Source organism: Odocoileus virginianus, chromosome 6, assembly GCF_023699985.2.
Source record: "Odocoileus virginianus isolate 20LAN1187 ecotype Illinois chromosome 6, Ovbor_1.2, whole genome shotgun sequence".
Taxonomy (NCBI): Eukaryota; Metazoa; Chordata; class Mammalia; order Artiodactyla; family Cervidae; genus Odocoileus; species Odocoileus virginianus.
Window position 1 is genome coordinate 1,647,434 of NC_069679.1, and position 16,902 is coordinate 1,664,335.

The 16,902-nt window shown below is 43.5% G+C and overlaps 1 protein-coding gene across 2 annotated transcripts in view; it reads left to right on the plus strand.

The window, feature by feature from the left end:
- Window positions 1-16,902, plus strand: part of F2RL1 (F2R like trypsin receptor 1) — a 58,848-nt gene that overhangs the window by 8,858 nt on the left and 33,088 nt on the right. The window contains exon 1 of one of the 2 annotated variants that reach the window (XR_011488116.1): window positions 12,898-16,294. The exons of the other annotated variant lie outside the window; for it this stretch is intronic. The gene's annotated coding sequence lies outside the window, so the exon portion shown is untranslated. Of the gene's footprint in view, window positions 1-12,897; window positions 16,295-16,902 lie in introns of those variants that run through there. 2 annotated transcript variants of the gene reach the window in all.

The window sequence follows — 16,902 nt, forward strand, 5'->3', positions numbered from 1 at the left end:
GTTTGTGTCTAAAATGAAGAATAAATAGAAATTGAAGTATAAATATTTAGAATTATGAAAATAATCAGTTAAAATAATTTGAAACAGTAATATGGCTATTAAGGAGATTATGAGGTGAGGGAGAAGAAAGTTAAATTTAGTCTAAGTAAATGAAATTCTAATCTCTCATTGTTAGAAATCAATAGAAACTTTCTAAAATTAGGAATCAAGAAGTAGGTGTAGGTGAAATGACCAAATGACTTTTATTCTTCAGTTTGTTAATATGATGTGTCACATTAATTTATTCACAGATATTGAACCATTCTTGCATCCCTGGTATAAATTCCACTTGATGTTGATATATGATTCTCTTAATGTATTTTTTAATTTGGTTTGCTAATGTTCTGTTGAGGGTTTTTGTGTCTATGTTTATCTGTGATATTGGCCTATAATTTTGTGTGTTTACGTGCTATCTTTGTCTGATTTTGGTACCAGGGTGATGCCAGCATCATAGAATGAGGTTTTTAAATTAATTTTTAAAATATTTATATTTATTTATTTATTTGCAGCATGTGGGATCTAGTTCCCTGACTAAGGATTGAACCCAGGTCCCCTGCATTGGGAACATGGAGTCTTAGCCACTGAACCACCAGGGAGGTCCCTAGAATTAATTTTGAAGTGTTCCTTCCTCTGCACTTTTTAAAATAGTTTGAAAAGGATAGGTGTTAACTCTTCTCTAAACATTTGGTAGAATTTACCTTGAAGCCATCTCGTCCTGGACTTTTGTTGGGAAGTTTCTGTTACTGATATAATTTCCTTACTAGTAATTTTTTCTCTCATATTTCTATTTCTTTCTGATTCAGACTTGGAAGTTTATATGTTTCTAGGAATTTATTCATTCCTAGTAAGTTGTCCATTGTATCACTATATAATTGTTCATAGAGATTGCTTGTGATCCTTTGTATTTCTGTGGTATCAGTTGTAGCTTCTCTTGCATTTCTGATGTTGTTACTGTGGGCCCTCTCTCTTTTATTCTTGATGAGCCTGGTTAAAGGTTAATCAATTTTGTGTGTCTTTTCAAAGTACCAACTCTTAGTTGAATTTTTATTTTTTATAGTATCTATTTCACTTATTTCTGCTCTGATCTTTATTATTTCTTTTCTTCTCCTAATCTTTCTGTTGTTGTTGTTGTTCTTTTACTGGTTCCTTTAGGTATAAAATTAGATTGTTTATTTGAAATTTTTGCTCTTTCCTGAAGTAGACTCATAGTGCTAGAAACTTCCCTCTTAAAACTGCTTTTTCTGTGCCCCACCTGTTTTGGATCATTGTGTTTCCATTTTCACTTGTCTCCAGGTATTTTTAAATTTCTTCTCTGACTTCTTCAGTGACCCATTGGTTGTTTAGCAGTATATTGTTAGCCTCCTGGTCTTCCCTTGTGGCTCAGAAGGTGAAGCGTCTGCAGGCAATGCGGGAGACCCAGGTTTGATCCCTGGGTCGGGAAGATCCTCTGAAGGAGGAAATGGCAACCCACTCCAGTATTCTTGCCTGGAGAATCCCATGGACAGAGGAGCCTGGTGGGCTACAGTCCACGGGGTCGCAGAGAGTCGGACTTGACTGAGTGCCCAACACTTCCACTTTCACATGTTTGCTTGTTTAAAGCAATCTATGTATATATGTGATTATTCTTAGTTGATGGTCTTTTCAGTCAGAATGCATTCTGCCAGGCCTGCATTTTTATTTCCCCCTCAACATTTAATATTTTTACATGATATTTTACCCCTGTTTGTTTTATGTATCCCCTAGCTACTTATTATGGATATAGATGATTTTATTGCTTTTGTATGTTAATCTTCCTACTAGCTTTACAAGTGGTCAGTCAAGTGCTTGCGACCTTTACTGTGTGTTTGCCTTTGCTAGTGAGACTTTTCCTGTCATAATTTTTATATTTTTAGTTTGAGTCTTTCCTTTTCCACCTGGAAAACTGCCTTGAACATTTCTTGTAAAGATGTTTTAGTGGTGCTGAACTCTTTAGCTTTTGCTTATCTGTAAACTTCTGTCTTTCTCCTTCCAGTCTGAAGGCCAGCTTTGCCAGGTAGAATATTCTCGGTTGTAGGTTTTTTCTTTTCATCGCTCTGAGTCTATGATCATTCACTAAAAAGCCAACTGATAGCTTTATGGGAGCTCCATGGTATGTAACTTACTACTTTTCTCTTGTTGCTTTTAATATTCTCTCTTTGTCTTTAATTTTCACCATTTTAATTACAATGTGTCTTTATGTATATCTCTTTGGATTTTTCTGGTTTGGGACTCTCTGTGGTTCCTGATGTCTGTTTCCTTCCTCAGATTAGGGAAATTTTCAGCTATTGTACCTTCAATTGTACCTTCAAGTAATTTCTCCATTCCTTTATTTGGAATGGAGAAATTCTCTATTCTCCTGCAACACCTATAATGTGAATGTTAGTATGCTTGATGCTATCTTAAACTATCCTCATTTTTTTTTTAACTTTTTTTTGTTTTTTTCTGCTCAGCTTCAGTGATTTCCACTACTGTTTTTTCTGATCCATTTCTCTGTACCACCTGATCTACTAATGATTCCTTCTAGTGTGTTTTTTTATTTCAGCCATTGTACTCTTCAGCCCTACTTGGTTCTTCTCTCTATTAATATTCTCTAACTCTTGGTTAAAATTCTCTGTGCTCCATCCATTCTTCTCTCGAATTCATTGAGCATCTTTTTGACCATTACCCTGAGCTCTTTGTCAGCTAGATTCCTTATTTCCACTTCACTTAGATCTTCTTCTGGGATTTTGTCTTGGTCCTTCTTTGGAACATATGCCTCTATCTCCTCATTTTGCCAGTTCTCTGTGTTTATTTTTATGTATTAGGTAAGTTGAGGAAGTGATGCATCCTCTGGGGCCTAGCAACTCACTTCCTTCTGATCAGGAGTTAAATGCTCCAAGAGTGCCCCCTATGGGCTGTGTGGGCCCTTCTGTTTGGTGGGCCTGGCTACAATGGGGATGCTGGTAGGGGGGCTGGCCCTCCACCAGTTGCATATGTAGTCCTGCCTCATGGGGTGGCTTCTGGCTCTCTGGTAGGTAGGCCTGGGTCCCAGGATGGCTGATTGTGTGGCCCAGGGAGTCCTGAGACTGATACTAGCCATCTAGTGGGCAGGTAGACTCCTGGCTCTGATGGGTTCGAGGGAGGATCCCGAAAAAGTGCTGGTCAGCACCCATGTCCTCGTGGTGGAATAAGCTCCCCCCAAACTGATGCTACCAGCATCTGTGTCCTTAGCACAAGTCCCTTGTTGCTTCCTGCCTCTCTGGGAGGCTCTCCAAGATCAGCAGGGGTGTCAAAACCAGGCTTCTTTTGAATTACTGCCTTTGCACTGGGACTTGGTGTGTAGAAAAGTAGGCACATGACCTTTAAGAGCAAAGCTTCTGTTTACTAGACTCCTGGTTCTCCTTTACATAAGTCCCGCTGGTGTTCAAAGCCAGATGTCCTAGGGGCTCATCTTTTCAGTGCAGGACTTCCAGGTGAGGGAGCCCAGCGTGGGGCTTGGACTCTTCACTCCTCGGAGAGACCGTTTGCGATCTCTACTTTCCTCTTGTTTCTGGGGCGCCTACCTGGAGGTGTGGGTCTTTACTACACTACATCTCTGCCTCTCCTGCTCGTGTGTGCTTCCTGCATTTTATCTTTAGTTGTGGGAAATCTTTTCTCTTGGTCTTCAGGGGGTTTCCCAGGTGGCACTGGTGGTAAAGAACCCAATTGCCAATGCAGGAGACGTAAGAGACGTGGGTTTGATCCCTGCGGTTGGGAGGATCCCCTGGAGGAGGACATGGCAACCCACTCCAGTATTCTTGCCTGGAGAATCCCATGGACAGAGGAGTCTGACAGGCTACAGTCCATGGGGTCACAAAGAGTTGGACAGGACTGAAGCAATTTAGATGGTTTCTCAGTAAAATAGTTGTAATTTTGGTGTGCTCCTGGTAGAGGTCCGCTCAGGTTCTTCCTGCTCCACCATCGGCCACACCCCACCCTACTTTGATATTTTAAAAATTTGTATGTAATGGTTGAAGGGTGGCTAACTATTGGCAATTCGACTTGTAAATCCAACTTTTAAATTATTATGGTCATTGCCTTTAAATACTTAGCTCAATAAATTGTAGCTCTCTGCTTATTTGATTTCACAGTACAGTTATGAAAATCACCCAGAAAAGTGATACATAGCTTGTGCTGTTTTCCTAAATGGAATAATAGTTAATTTTGCTGTAAAGTCTTTATAACGTCCCATAAGGAAGCTGGTGGTCCTGTGGGGTCCTGAGCGCGCCCTGAGGTCTCTCGTCCCCATGCGACACAGTGGGAGTTACCCTGCCTCCTGGGCCCCCACTCCCAGCTAGGGAAATCACCCGAGGTGACGAACAGCAGAAGGGCATGTGGGCCCCCTACTGTCCTGCTGCAAGACTGCACCTACCTGGCAGCATTCCAAAGTGGGGGGGGGGGAAAGGCTTCATGTGAAGGTAGTGGCTGCAGAAAGGAGACTCCACTTGGATCCCCAACTGCATTTGCTTACATGTCTTAATCAATAAATATGATATCCTAAATGATCCTCTGCTAAGCTTCCTTTCGTAGCTTCCCAGGTGGCGCAGTGGCAACGAACCTGCCTGCCAGTGCTGGAGACACAGGAGGCGTGGGTTTGATCCCTGGGTTGTGAAGATCCCCTGGAGAAGGAAACGGCAACCCACTCCAGCTCTTGCCTGAAAAATACCCTGGACAGAGGAGCATGGCAGGCTACAGTCCATGGGGTCACAAAAAGTCAGACACAACTGAGCACACAGCACAAATTATTTTCATAACAATTTGGAGAAATTTGAATGTGGACTGCTTGCTAAATGATATTCAGATATTATTGCTAATGTTCTGATAATGATTTTGTGGCTATATAGAGTGCCCTTATTTTATGAGGTGCATGCTGAAGTATTTAGGGGTGTGAAATATGATGCCTGCAACAAATTCTCAAATGGCTTTTTCTCTCATCCACAGTTAAAGCCAAAGTCCTACAAGGCCATTGTCCCTTTGAAATCCATTCTCACCTTCTATAATAATTGATTAGTGGTTGAGAAATAGCTGGTCAGTCCAAGACTACGCTTCCCAGACTCTTTGCAGTTAAATGGCATACAGTACCCACTTCATGGTTTCTGTGAGTGTTGGCTGGTTTGTTTTTCCAATGTAGCCATTAAAATTGTGGCTCACTGTCAGTCAACACCAGGCTTTGATGTGGGGAGTGTCATTTGAAAAGTATTATTTTATTTTTTTTACCTTTACCAGTTTTTCCCTGATTGTAAAAAATTAAAGAATTCTAAAAGAATAAAATTAAAATACCCATAATTCCATCAACCTGATTAAAAAGATTAACGTTTATATCCTTCCAGAACTTTCCTATTCATGTATGCATTGCAATTGGACGAGACCCTGATGCTGGGGAAGGTTGAGGGCAAGAGGAGAAGGGGACAACAGAGGATGAGATGATTGGATGGCATCACCGACTCAATGGACATGAGATTGAGCCAGCTCTCAGAGATGGTGAAGGACAGGGAGGCCTGGTGTGCAGCAGTCCATGGGGTCACAGAGAGTCGGACAGGACTGAGTGACTGAACACCAATGCAGAGAAATACATATTACAGAAGCAGAACACACGATGCCGTTCTGTAATCTACGTTTATTTTTTTTTATTTATTGACTTTTGGCCACACCTCGCAGCACGCTGGATCTTAGTTCCCCAAACAAGGATTGAATTCATGCCCCCTGCAGTGGGAGATGGAGTCTTAACCACTGGCCCAGCAGGGAAATCCCTATAATTTCCATTTAGTATGTTGTGAGCACATTTACATATTCATAGTCACATATCTTTAAGGAGGATTCATTCTTTAGTTGTTTGAAAACTGAAAACTCCTTGTCCCTAAGGGATCCCAGCAGATGGATTACATCTCCACTATCCACGCTGTATTAACACTGATCGTATGCTGGAGGGTAAAACAGAATATACAACAAAACCAAAATGACAAAGCATAGAAGAAGATGGTAGCATTTTAACCAGAGAGAAACTGCCCCAAATGCAGGAAATCAGAAAAGTAAAGCAACCAGCAACGTATTACAAATTATTATATACTATGTAAATCCACCATGTGGCCGAGTAAAACAAAACCCAAACAAATAAAAACCCTGAAACTGAAGATGTTCCAAATCACCATCCAGTTCACTTCCTAACTCTGTGTGTGGCCTCAAGCACTTCAGATGCTTTGTAAAAGAGACTCTGGAACTCAGACTTTGGAACTCAGTCTCTCCTCTGGAAGGTGAGGAGTTGGACTAATGCACCCTTGGGTCCGTCTGGTTCAGAACTTCCCTGATCCTAAGGAAGCAGGTCTTTTCTGACCCAAGGAGAAAAGATCAGAACACTGAATAGCACTTTTAGGGTTTTAACTGGACTGGCCACTGACCCACCGCTCCCTCGGTCTATTGACCAGATAACAGTGGAGCCCCTAAATCATGTCAATTTGGATGCCCAGCAGGTGCTTTGAAATGCTACCGATTTAGGCTCAGTTGGCAGGATGGGCAAGGAGGTGCCATGGAGAAGCAAATAGTGGAGGCAGATGGAACTGCAAATCATTCTCTCCTCTCAACTTCTTTACTTTTTCTTTCTTCTCTCAAGACTTTCAATCCTGGGAGCGGTTTTCAGGGTGAGCAGAAGAATCTGTGGAATGTTCATTTGTTTCTATTATTTGCCACAAGCAGAATTCAAGTCTTTTGAACTTGAATATCTAACACTCTCTCTTAAAACCCCAACTCAGTATAAAAGCTATGCTTCCAACTATTTGCAGTAGCCCCAAACTAGAAACTCAAATACCCAATAAGATAGGATGGATAAATAACTGATGGTATATCCAGAAAATGGAACGGTATACGGCAGTGAGAGGGAAGGCACTGTAACTGCAAGTGACCACATGGGGGCGTCTCCCAACAAAACGAGGAGCAGAAGCCAGAGACTAGGTAGGATTCTACTTAGACAAAATTTGGAAGTTAAAAACGGACAGAATCTATCCTCCTAGAAGTTAGAATAGTTGTTTTACCCTTGTGGGGACCAGTGACTGAAAGAGAGCCTGGAGAAGGTGCAGGCATTCCAAGGCTCTCTAGTGTTTTCTTTTTTTTAATTTTTATTTATTTTTTATCCTAGTGTTTTCTTGATTTGGATTCTGGTTATACATGTAATCTCACTTCATAAAAATTCATGATGCTGCATACATGCATTTTTTGTAGGTAAATAACACATCAACAATTTTAACATACTTTTTAAACATTTTTTTATTTTTACATTAAAAAATAAATAAATATAAAGGCGGGACTCAATGTAGGAGATAAAGATTATTACATCACGAAGAACCTTACAAAAGCTTTCCAAAGTTCAGAAACACAAACATGCACCTTCAGATGGGTGGGGAAAGAGAAAGTTTGATTATAAATAGATTAAAAAGTTCCCATTAAAAGGATCCCATGCACTGTGGAAAGTGGAAGGAAGCAGGTTTGAGGAGGAAGAGGAATTAATAAGCAATAATGACTCACCCAAGAACACTGACAATTGGGCAGTGTCCTTTTCACTTGGACTCTGAACGAAATTCAGTGAATTATTCTATCGTGCAGGTAAGTGGGAGGGTGTGCCCTGGAGCGTTACTCACTCACACTGGTTTCTGCTCTGAGGTAAATCAACACTTGTTTCCCACATAAACTGCCTGTTTCCCACGTGAAACTGGTCCAAATACCACTTGTGACTATTAGTTTGGGTGCTAGGTCCACATTGCCAAATCTTATCAGAACCTAAAGCAGTGGTACAGTGACTATAATGTAAATCAGAAGCTTTGGGAAACTTCTTAAAAACACAGATTTCTTTGAGCAACGATTCTGATTCAATAAGTCACAGGCGGAAGCCCAAGAACCTTCACTGTTGGGCTTCAGTCCTCAGTCTGCCTGCAACGCAGGATACATGGGTTCAATCCCCAAATCAGGAGGAATCCTTGGAGGAGGGCATGGCAACCCACTGGATAATTCCATAGACAGAGGAGCCTGGCAGGCTACAGTCCATGGGGTTGCAAAGAGTCAGGCACAACTGAGCAACTAACACTCACTTTTTTGGGGGGGCGTACATGGAGTTGCAGATACTGTTTGGTTAAACGATATCAAGGGTGTTTGTGCAAGAGTTTAACACTTGCATTGGTAGACTGGTACAGGAGCTGGCCCTCCCTGATGGAGGTGGCCCTTATCCAATTCACTGAAGGTGTAGATACAGCAAAAAGGCAGAATTCACTCCCTGATTGTCTTCGAGCTGAAACATCAGCCTTCTCCTCCTTTGGACTCTCAGCCTCAGACTAGAACTTTCATCATCAGCTCTCCTGATCCTCTGCCCTTCAGACTCAGACTGGAACTACACCGTCGGCTTTTTTTTTCCTTGTGGGATCTTGAATCTGGGACAAAGCTGTGAATGTGCCGAGTCCTAACTACTGGACTGGCAGGGAATTCCCAGGGAATCAGCTTTCTTGGGTCTCTAGCTTGCCGACTGCAGATCTTGGGACCGCTCAGCCTCCATATCTGTGTGAGCCATTTCCTTCTGGACTGTCCTATTGGTTTGTTTCTCTGGAGAACCCAGATGCATACAACTGTCAACTGGAAAAGTTCTGGATCTCTGTTATGTCCCTCTGAAGACTCCTAATGTTTGATTTAGCAGGCAGTTAACTTGGTGAATGCAAGCTCCAGATTCTGTCTTTCCTCATGATGGCTGGCAGCTGAAATCCTTCAGGTTTTAAAAATCTGTGTTTGACATGTGTGTGTTAGTGTGTTAGTCGTGCAGTCATACCCGACTCTTTGAGACCCCATGGACTGGAGCCCACCAGGCTCCTCTGTCCATGAGATTTTCCAGGCAAGGATACTGGACTGGGTTGCCATTTCCTTCTCCAGGGGATCTTCCCAACCCAGGGATCGAACCCAGGTCTCCTGCACTGCAGGCAGATCCTTTACCGACTGAGCTACAAGGGAAGTGTTTGACATACAATCTTTTTTGTTACTCCTAACAAACCTTGTGAAGTGAATACACTATCCTCAAAGAATCCACCTGTAATGCAGAAGACCTGGGTTCGACCCCTGGGTTGGGAAGATCCCCTGGAGAAGGGAAAGGCTACTCACTCCAGTATTCTGGCCTGGAGGATTCCATGGACTATGGAGTCCATGTAGTTGCGAAGAACTTTTACTTCACTTAATTCATCCTCATTTTACAGACAAGGAAAGGAAAGCTCAGAGAATATTTGGTAAGTTGTAGGGCAGGAATTTAAGCCTAATGCTGTTTCCAACGCTTTTGGATTCTGGCAGACAAAGAAGTGTTCTGTTAGGTTGGTGCAAATGTAATTGTGGTTTTGCTGTAGGAAAGGGGACCCCTTCCAGGGCCCAAAACTGGGCTCTTGTCTAACACTCAGAAATGAATTATCTGAGGAGACACATGTGCTGACAAAGCAAGAGATTTTATTGGGAAGGGCACCCGGGTGGAGAGCAGTAGGGTCAGGGAACCCAGGAGAACTGCTCTGTCACATGGCCCGCAGTCTCGGGGTTTTATGGTGATGGGATTAGTTTCTGGGTTGTCTCTAGCCAATCATTCTGACTCAGAGTCCTTCCTGGTGGTGCACGCCTTGTTCAGCCAAGATGGATGCCAGAGAGAAGGATTCTGGGAGGTGGTCAGACATGTGGTGTCTCTCCTTTTGACCTTTCCTGAACTCTTCCGGTTGGTGGAGGCTTATTAGTTCCATGTTCCTTACCAGGACCTCCTGTCATAAAACAACTCATGCAAATGGTTACTACAGTGCCTGGCCAGGGTGGGCGGTTTCAATCAGTGTGCTTCTCCTAACAGTTTTGGATGCTGAATTTTAAATCATTATAACTAGGCTCAAGCACATCTTTATTAGTCAAAATAGGAACCATTACAATCAACACATTTTTGCCAATGAGAAATAAGTCTGTTTATTCCTGTAGCATAAAAATCTGTGCTTCGGGATTTGACAAACTCTTGGAAAACATTTTCTGTGTCCTGCTGGTTGTGGAAGTGTTTTCCCTGCAGAAAGCTGTCAAGATGCTTGAAGAAGTGATAGTTTGTTGGCAAGAGGTCAGGTGAATATGGCAGATGAGGCAAAACTTTGTAACCCAATTTGTTTAACTTTTGAAGCATTGTTGTGCGACAAGCTGTCGGATGTTGTCATGGAGAAGAACTGGGCCCATTCTGTTGACCAATGCCAGCTGCAGGCGTTTCAGTTTTCGGTGCATCTCATTGATTTGCTGAGCATACATCTCAGATGTAATGGTTTCACTGGGATTCAGAAAGCTGTGGTGGATCAGACCAGCAGCAGGCCACCAAACAGTGACCATAACCTTTTTTGGTGCAAGTTTGGCTTTGGGAAGTGCTTTGGAGTTTCCTTTCTGTCCAACCACTGAGCTGGTTGTTGCCAGTTGTCATATTAAATCCATTTTTCATTGTTTGTCACAATCTCATTGAGAAATGTTTTGTTATTATTGCGTAGAATAAGAGAAGATGACACTTCAAAACGACAATTCTTTTGATTGCAGTCAGCTCATGAGACACCCACTTATCAAACTTTCTCACCTTTCCAATTTGCATAACAACCATAGAATGGTTGACACTGAATTTTTTGGCAACTTCTTGTGTAAGAGGATCAGCTTCTCAATTGGTCATTGACAACTTCCAATGGCCAGCCACTACATTTCTCATCTTCAAGGTTCTCATCTGCTTTGCAAAACTTCTTGAACCACCACTGCCCTGTATGTTGGTTAGCAGTTCCTGGGCCAAACGCATTGCTGGTGTTTTGAGTTGTCTCTGCTGCTTTACGACCCATCTTGAACTCGAATACGAAAATCTCTTGAATTTGCTTTTTGTCTAACTTCACTTCCATGGTCCAAAATAAATATAAACAGCAAGTAATAAATCACTAGCAAAATACACAAAGCAAGAAATATGCATTAAAATGATGTATAACATAACCACATTTATTTAAGAATGTAATCCAATATCAAAGACTAATTTCAACAACACAAAAACTGCAATTACTTTTGTACCAACCTAACATTTAGCTTTGCACTAAGTGTCAGTTGAAGAAACCAAAGAATAAAGGCCCTCCAGGTATTTGGCTTGAAGATGGCCACAGTGCATGCGAGTTATAGTCAGAGAACCCTGGGTGATGGGGGGCAGGACCTCCTGGATCCTGGGCTGTTTGGCATCAGTTCCCAGCTCCACAGGTAAGGCGTTTCACCTCAGGTGTGTAGTAATGGCAACACAAACAACACTGTGGTGCTATAAATAAGGAAGTGCTGTGACCTCAGGACAGCACACCTGGCAGGTGGCCTTACACAAGACCACGTGGCCACTAATCACTAACCTCTTTCTAATGACCGCGACAGAAAACAAAGTGTTCTCCCTGGAGCTGCGGAGTCTCCATCCCAAACTAGCCCAGCCCTTCTCTCCTCCACGTGATCTGATCCGGCATCTTTCCCACATGGCTTGGAGCACTCAGTGCCATGCTGATCACTTTCTTTCCTTCTTTTCTTGTTTTTATTTTTATTTTTCTTAAAGACAGAAGTAACACATTAATTAAAGATCAAAGAATACGAAAAGAGGACAAAATGTGAAAGTCTCTCCTCCTCACCACTCCCCCAGCACTTTATTCTTCTTGGTGTTCTTTCTGTATATAGAGTGATGTGGGTAGATATGCATCTGTAGCTTTTGTTCTTCGGAAGGCCTTTAATTGTGCTGTGTCTGGTTCTGCTCTCTGGTTTTCTTTCAGGGGAATGTAGTTCTCCCTGTTATAAACTTGCAGGGTGCTCTGATGTAGTCATGGGCTTCCCGGTGGCTCAGTGATAAAGAATTGCCTGCAGGAGTCACAGGATATGCGGGTTCCATCGCTGGGTCAGGAAGATCCCCTGGAAGAGGGAATGGCAACCCACTCCAGTGGTCTTGCCTGGACAATCCCATGGACAGAGGAGCCTGGTGGGCTACAGAGTCGTCCACGACTGAAGTAACTAAGCATGCATGCACTGATGTAGTCATATGAGCGTTTTTACATGTTAAAGTCTACATTTATATATATGAAATATTTCCTTTAGTAATTTATAATATTTTATACACAGATAATTATTTATAAATAATTTTTCCTTTATGTTGTAGTGAGCTTTTAAAATTATATAAATAGGTTACTGATGAATTTTATTTCAAGATAGTAAAAAGGGTATTACAATGTTTTTTTTAAAAAGGCTGCGTCTCACAGCTCACAGCTATACACTTTTCCTTCTTTTCATATTCTGCACAGTGGTTCATACCCTGAAGGCACTTTTTTTTTATATCACACAGACATTTAAGTGTTTCCCACCAGTCCTGCCATGAGCATCGCAGACCCTGCCCCAACCTCGCCTGCATCGTTCTGTGGATCTTGCCCTGAGTGGAGGGACCGCCAGGCTGTATAAAAAGAGAGCTCTGGACCTGGCCATTTCTAAGTCGGGGAGGGTGTGTGATGACAAACAACAAGTTTGTCGAGAGAGCAAGTCGGGCTAACTTCAGCAGGCAAGGAATGCAAGGGGTTCAGCAGTAGCTCACAGATGGACAGGAGTGTGGGAGAACCCGGATGGAGGGGAGAGCGGGAGCCCGGAGACGCGGAGGTGAACAGCAGAGGGAGAGGCCGCCAGACCCGGCTGCGCAGGAGGTCTGCGGGGAGGCTGCCGGACGCCGCGGGGTGGGGCGCCACTCCTGACCCTCGACTCTGCTGACCCGGAAGCAGACGTCTGTGCCCCGCACCCTCCGGGTCACAACCCCTCAGTGAGGACCTCTGATTGGAGGAGCCTGTGTCACACGTTAGTGCCCTGGCTGCCGTTGAAGAAGAGAGGGGACAAGTCGCAACCCCACCCCAACCCCCGGCTTGCAGAGTGAAATACCTCCCACTCCCCCGTATTTTCTTAGGAAGCGGGAACCAACCTCCATTCGGGAAGGAATTAACAGGCAAGGGAAGGCTGAAGTGTTGTCTCTCTCCTTTAGAGTTGTTCTTTCTTTCCTTCCCATCAACCTTTACAAGTAGGTAGAAAATACTCTGTGAGCTGTGGAGAGCAGGGAATGGAGAATGTGGTGGGCTGAATAATAGCCCACCAAAGTCTGAATAATAGCAGATCCGAACTCTTGACACCTGTAAATGTTGCCTTCTAAGGAATAGGGGTCTTTGCAGATGGGATTAAGTCAAGGCTCTTGCCGTGGAGAAGTTATCCCGGGATAGCCAGGAGGGCCCTGAATGCCATCACAGGAGAGACACGGGGGCGATGGTATGACTGCAGAGGCTGGGGTGATAAGTGCACGATTCAAGGAAGGCCACCAGCCCCCAGGGAAAGGCTACCCACTCCAGTGTCCTGGCCTGGAGAGTTCCACCGACTGAAAGTCCATGGGCTCGCAAAGAGTCGGACACGACAGAGCAATGTTCACTTCGCCGGCCACCAGAGGCTGGAAGAGGCAAGATTCTAAGAACCCGCTGCTATCACCTCCTGCTGACACCTCCATTTCCAGCAGAAGGTACTGATTTCAGACTTCTGCTCTCCAGAAAGGAGAGAATGTATTCCCGTTGATTTCAGCCTCCGAGTTTGTGGTAATTTGCTACAGCAGCTACAGGAAACTCATACAGAATTTCAAGAAGATACGAAAGTATTTGTGTCTCTAAAACACATACTCATATCTTTTTTTAAAAAATGGAAGCAAAGGAGAGAGAAAAGAAAGGAAAAGAAGAGGAGAAGGCAAAAACCAAGCCAGGCAGTTGATGAGCCAGTGAATACAGCATTAGTCATCTATCACACAAAGGCATGAAACTCAAAGAAATTAATCCTGAAAGGCATTTGTCTTTTGAAAATATTGATAAATTCAGGATTAGAATGGAACAGGCTGCGTAATATGGGCAAACATAATACCTCTGTGAATCCATCTAAATAAGCTACATAATCTCCTGACAAAGGAGCAGCAGGTACTATAAGAAGTTTGAATTTCTTTCCTCCTGAGATAATTTTTTGAAGAGAAAGAGCGGAATGCAGGCTAAATAAACTGGATGACTCAGGAAATGAATTTGTTTTCAGATAATTGCTTCCTAACGCAGCGATGATGTGACTGTTAGTCACTTCAATAGCAGTTCCATGTAGACAGCAAATAAAACAGAACACAAAGTCCGCCCCACCCACGGCGATTACTCTGGTGGGAAAGCCCACGGAATAGACGTGGAGAGGCCCTTTTGTCGAGCGGTGCTGTGAGAAACCCTGAGCCTGGCGCGGATGGAACCGCTCCAGACGTCGTCTTCCTGTTGTGTCTTGTTGCTATTGTGAAAGACGCGCTAAGATAAAGCAGATGTCCATCTGGAGAGAAGGGAGCCAATAGTGTGACGTCACTGGCAGCCAATCAGAAGCCCTGCTTTCAGCCTCGCAGGGACTAGCCCAGCAACAGGTCTCCAGCCCTGCAAGGCCTTTGTCTCCAGTCAGAAAGGGGGGAACAGAGTCAGAAAGGACTCCAAGCCTGCTTCTAATCAGATGTGTACATAAGACATGCCCCATTCAAGAATAATGAGGATGAAACACAGGAAAATGTATTATACTGATTTGATACAGGGCTCAAGCACACGTACTTAAGAGTCTGTGGACAGGAACAAATATATTCTTTGCATGAGTTAGCATGTGGTTCCCAGGCTTTGAGAAAGGTGGCTTTAGACATGGGCTTGTTCTGTTGTGGGACTGGGCTGTTTAATCTGTGAATAAATCACCTGTGTGCACAGCTTTGTGCTAAAGCCCAGAGGAATACACATGCATAGGGCTCCTGATCCTAAAGGATTTTTGCAGTCCAGCTGGGAAAATTAAGACAGCCAAGCAACATCAGTATGCAATATAATGGAAGTGAATTGTGTCCTCCTGGCTCTTGCTACTATAGGAATTTATTCTTTTTTTTTTTTTTTCAATTAATTGTTGTTGTTATTCAGGCATTATGTCATGTCTTTGTGACACCCTTTTTTTGAGTCTTGACTCTTTGAGACTCCATGGACTGCAGCACGCCAGGCTCCTTTGTCCTTCACTATCTCCTGGACTTTGCTCAAATTCATATCCATTGAGTCGGTGATGCTATCTCACCATCTCATCCTCTGCCACCCACTTCTCCTTTTGCCTTCAATCTTTCCCAGCATCAGGGTCTTTTCCAATGAGTAAGCTCTCCTCATCAGGTAGCCAAAGTATTGGTGCTTCAGCTTCAACATCAGTCCTTCCAATGAATATCCAGGGTTTATTTCCTTTAGGATTGACTGGTTTGAACGCCTTCCCTTCGATGAATAGTTATTTTTACTCTTAAACATTTTTATATAATTGTTATAGGTTACTTTCCATTTACAGTTATTGCAAAATATTGGCTGTCTTCCCTGTATTGTATGATACATCCTCGAACCCATCTTATACCCAGTAGTCTGTGTCTCCCACTGCCCTGCCCCTGTGTAGACCCCACGCCTCCCCTCCCAGCACTGGTAACCACTGATTTGCTCTCTATATGTGAATCTGCTTCTTTTTTGTTAAATTCATTGGTTTGTTGTATTTTTGAGATTCCACATATAAGTGAAATCATACAGCATTTGCCTTTCTCTGACTTATTTCACTTAGTATAATGCCCTTCAAGTCCATCCATGCTGCAAATGGCAAAATTTTGTCCTTTTTTATGGCTGAGTAGTAGTACTGCATTCATTGTTCCTTATCCATTCATCTGTTGATGGACACAGGATGCTTCCATGTCTTGGCTGTGGTAAATAATGCTGCTGTGAACATTGGGATGCATTCAACTAATAGCTATCGAGTGCCTGTTTGGTGCCAAGCATTCCTCTGGACACTGGGACACAGCAGTGAACAAACCAAACCCTACCTCTGCCTCATTGAGCTTACATCCTAATGTAGAGTTTGGAAGAGTCAGACACATTTTGGGATACTGTTAGACACCATGATGCAATTTATGAGGCTGGAGCTCAGGGGAGAGACCAGGGCCACAGTTCAGAGAGGGGTGACCTCAGTGTGAGCTGGGAATGCTTCAGGGAGCAGGAGGCTTGCATGGGTCCTCAGAGGATGGCCAGAATTTGGAGGGACCACGAAGAGCTGGAGAGACTTTTAGAAGGAGAACAAAATGACCGAGAACACAGGAAGGCAGACACGGAGTGACAGAGCCGGGATGGGGGACGCAGAGGTGAGTTAGTGGAAGAAAGGGGGGAGCGTAGAGCTGGGGAGGACTGGAAGGTTGGGGGAGTTTGGTTTTTTGGTACTTAGAGCAAACATAGGCAGTAAGTGACAGGTGTAACAGTGAGGAGCCAAGTGACACCATGTCTCTGAAGCCACTTTGACTGGTCCTTGTCCAGCAGCCCCAGCCTCTCCTGTTTCACCCCCTACCTCAGTTTCCCCTTTGCATCAGTTTCCTCTTCCTGATCCATTTTCTTCCTCCCATCAATCGTCTTCCTTTTTCCTATGCATGCATTCTTTGAGGTTCCTTTCCTGCCCCTTTACTTATTTATTTAAAAGCCACTCATAAAGCAATTCTTTTACTTATTTTTTAAATTTTTTGACCACACCACTTGGCAAGCAGAATCTTAGTTGCCCGACCAGGGATTGAACCTGCACCCCCTGCAGTCAGACCTCGGAGTCTTAAACACTGGACCACCAGGGAAGTCTTCTTGCCCCATTTATTCTCACCTCCCTACTTCCCATAATGAATGAGAAAAATCAGTAAAACAAAGAGTTATCCTGACCAAAGAACAATGGAAGAGGAAAGGGTTCGTTCTAAAGCATCAACGCTTGACA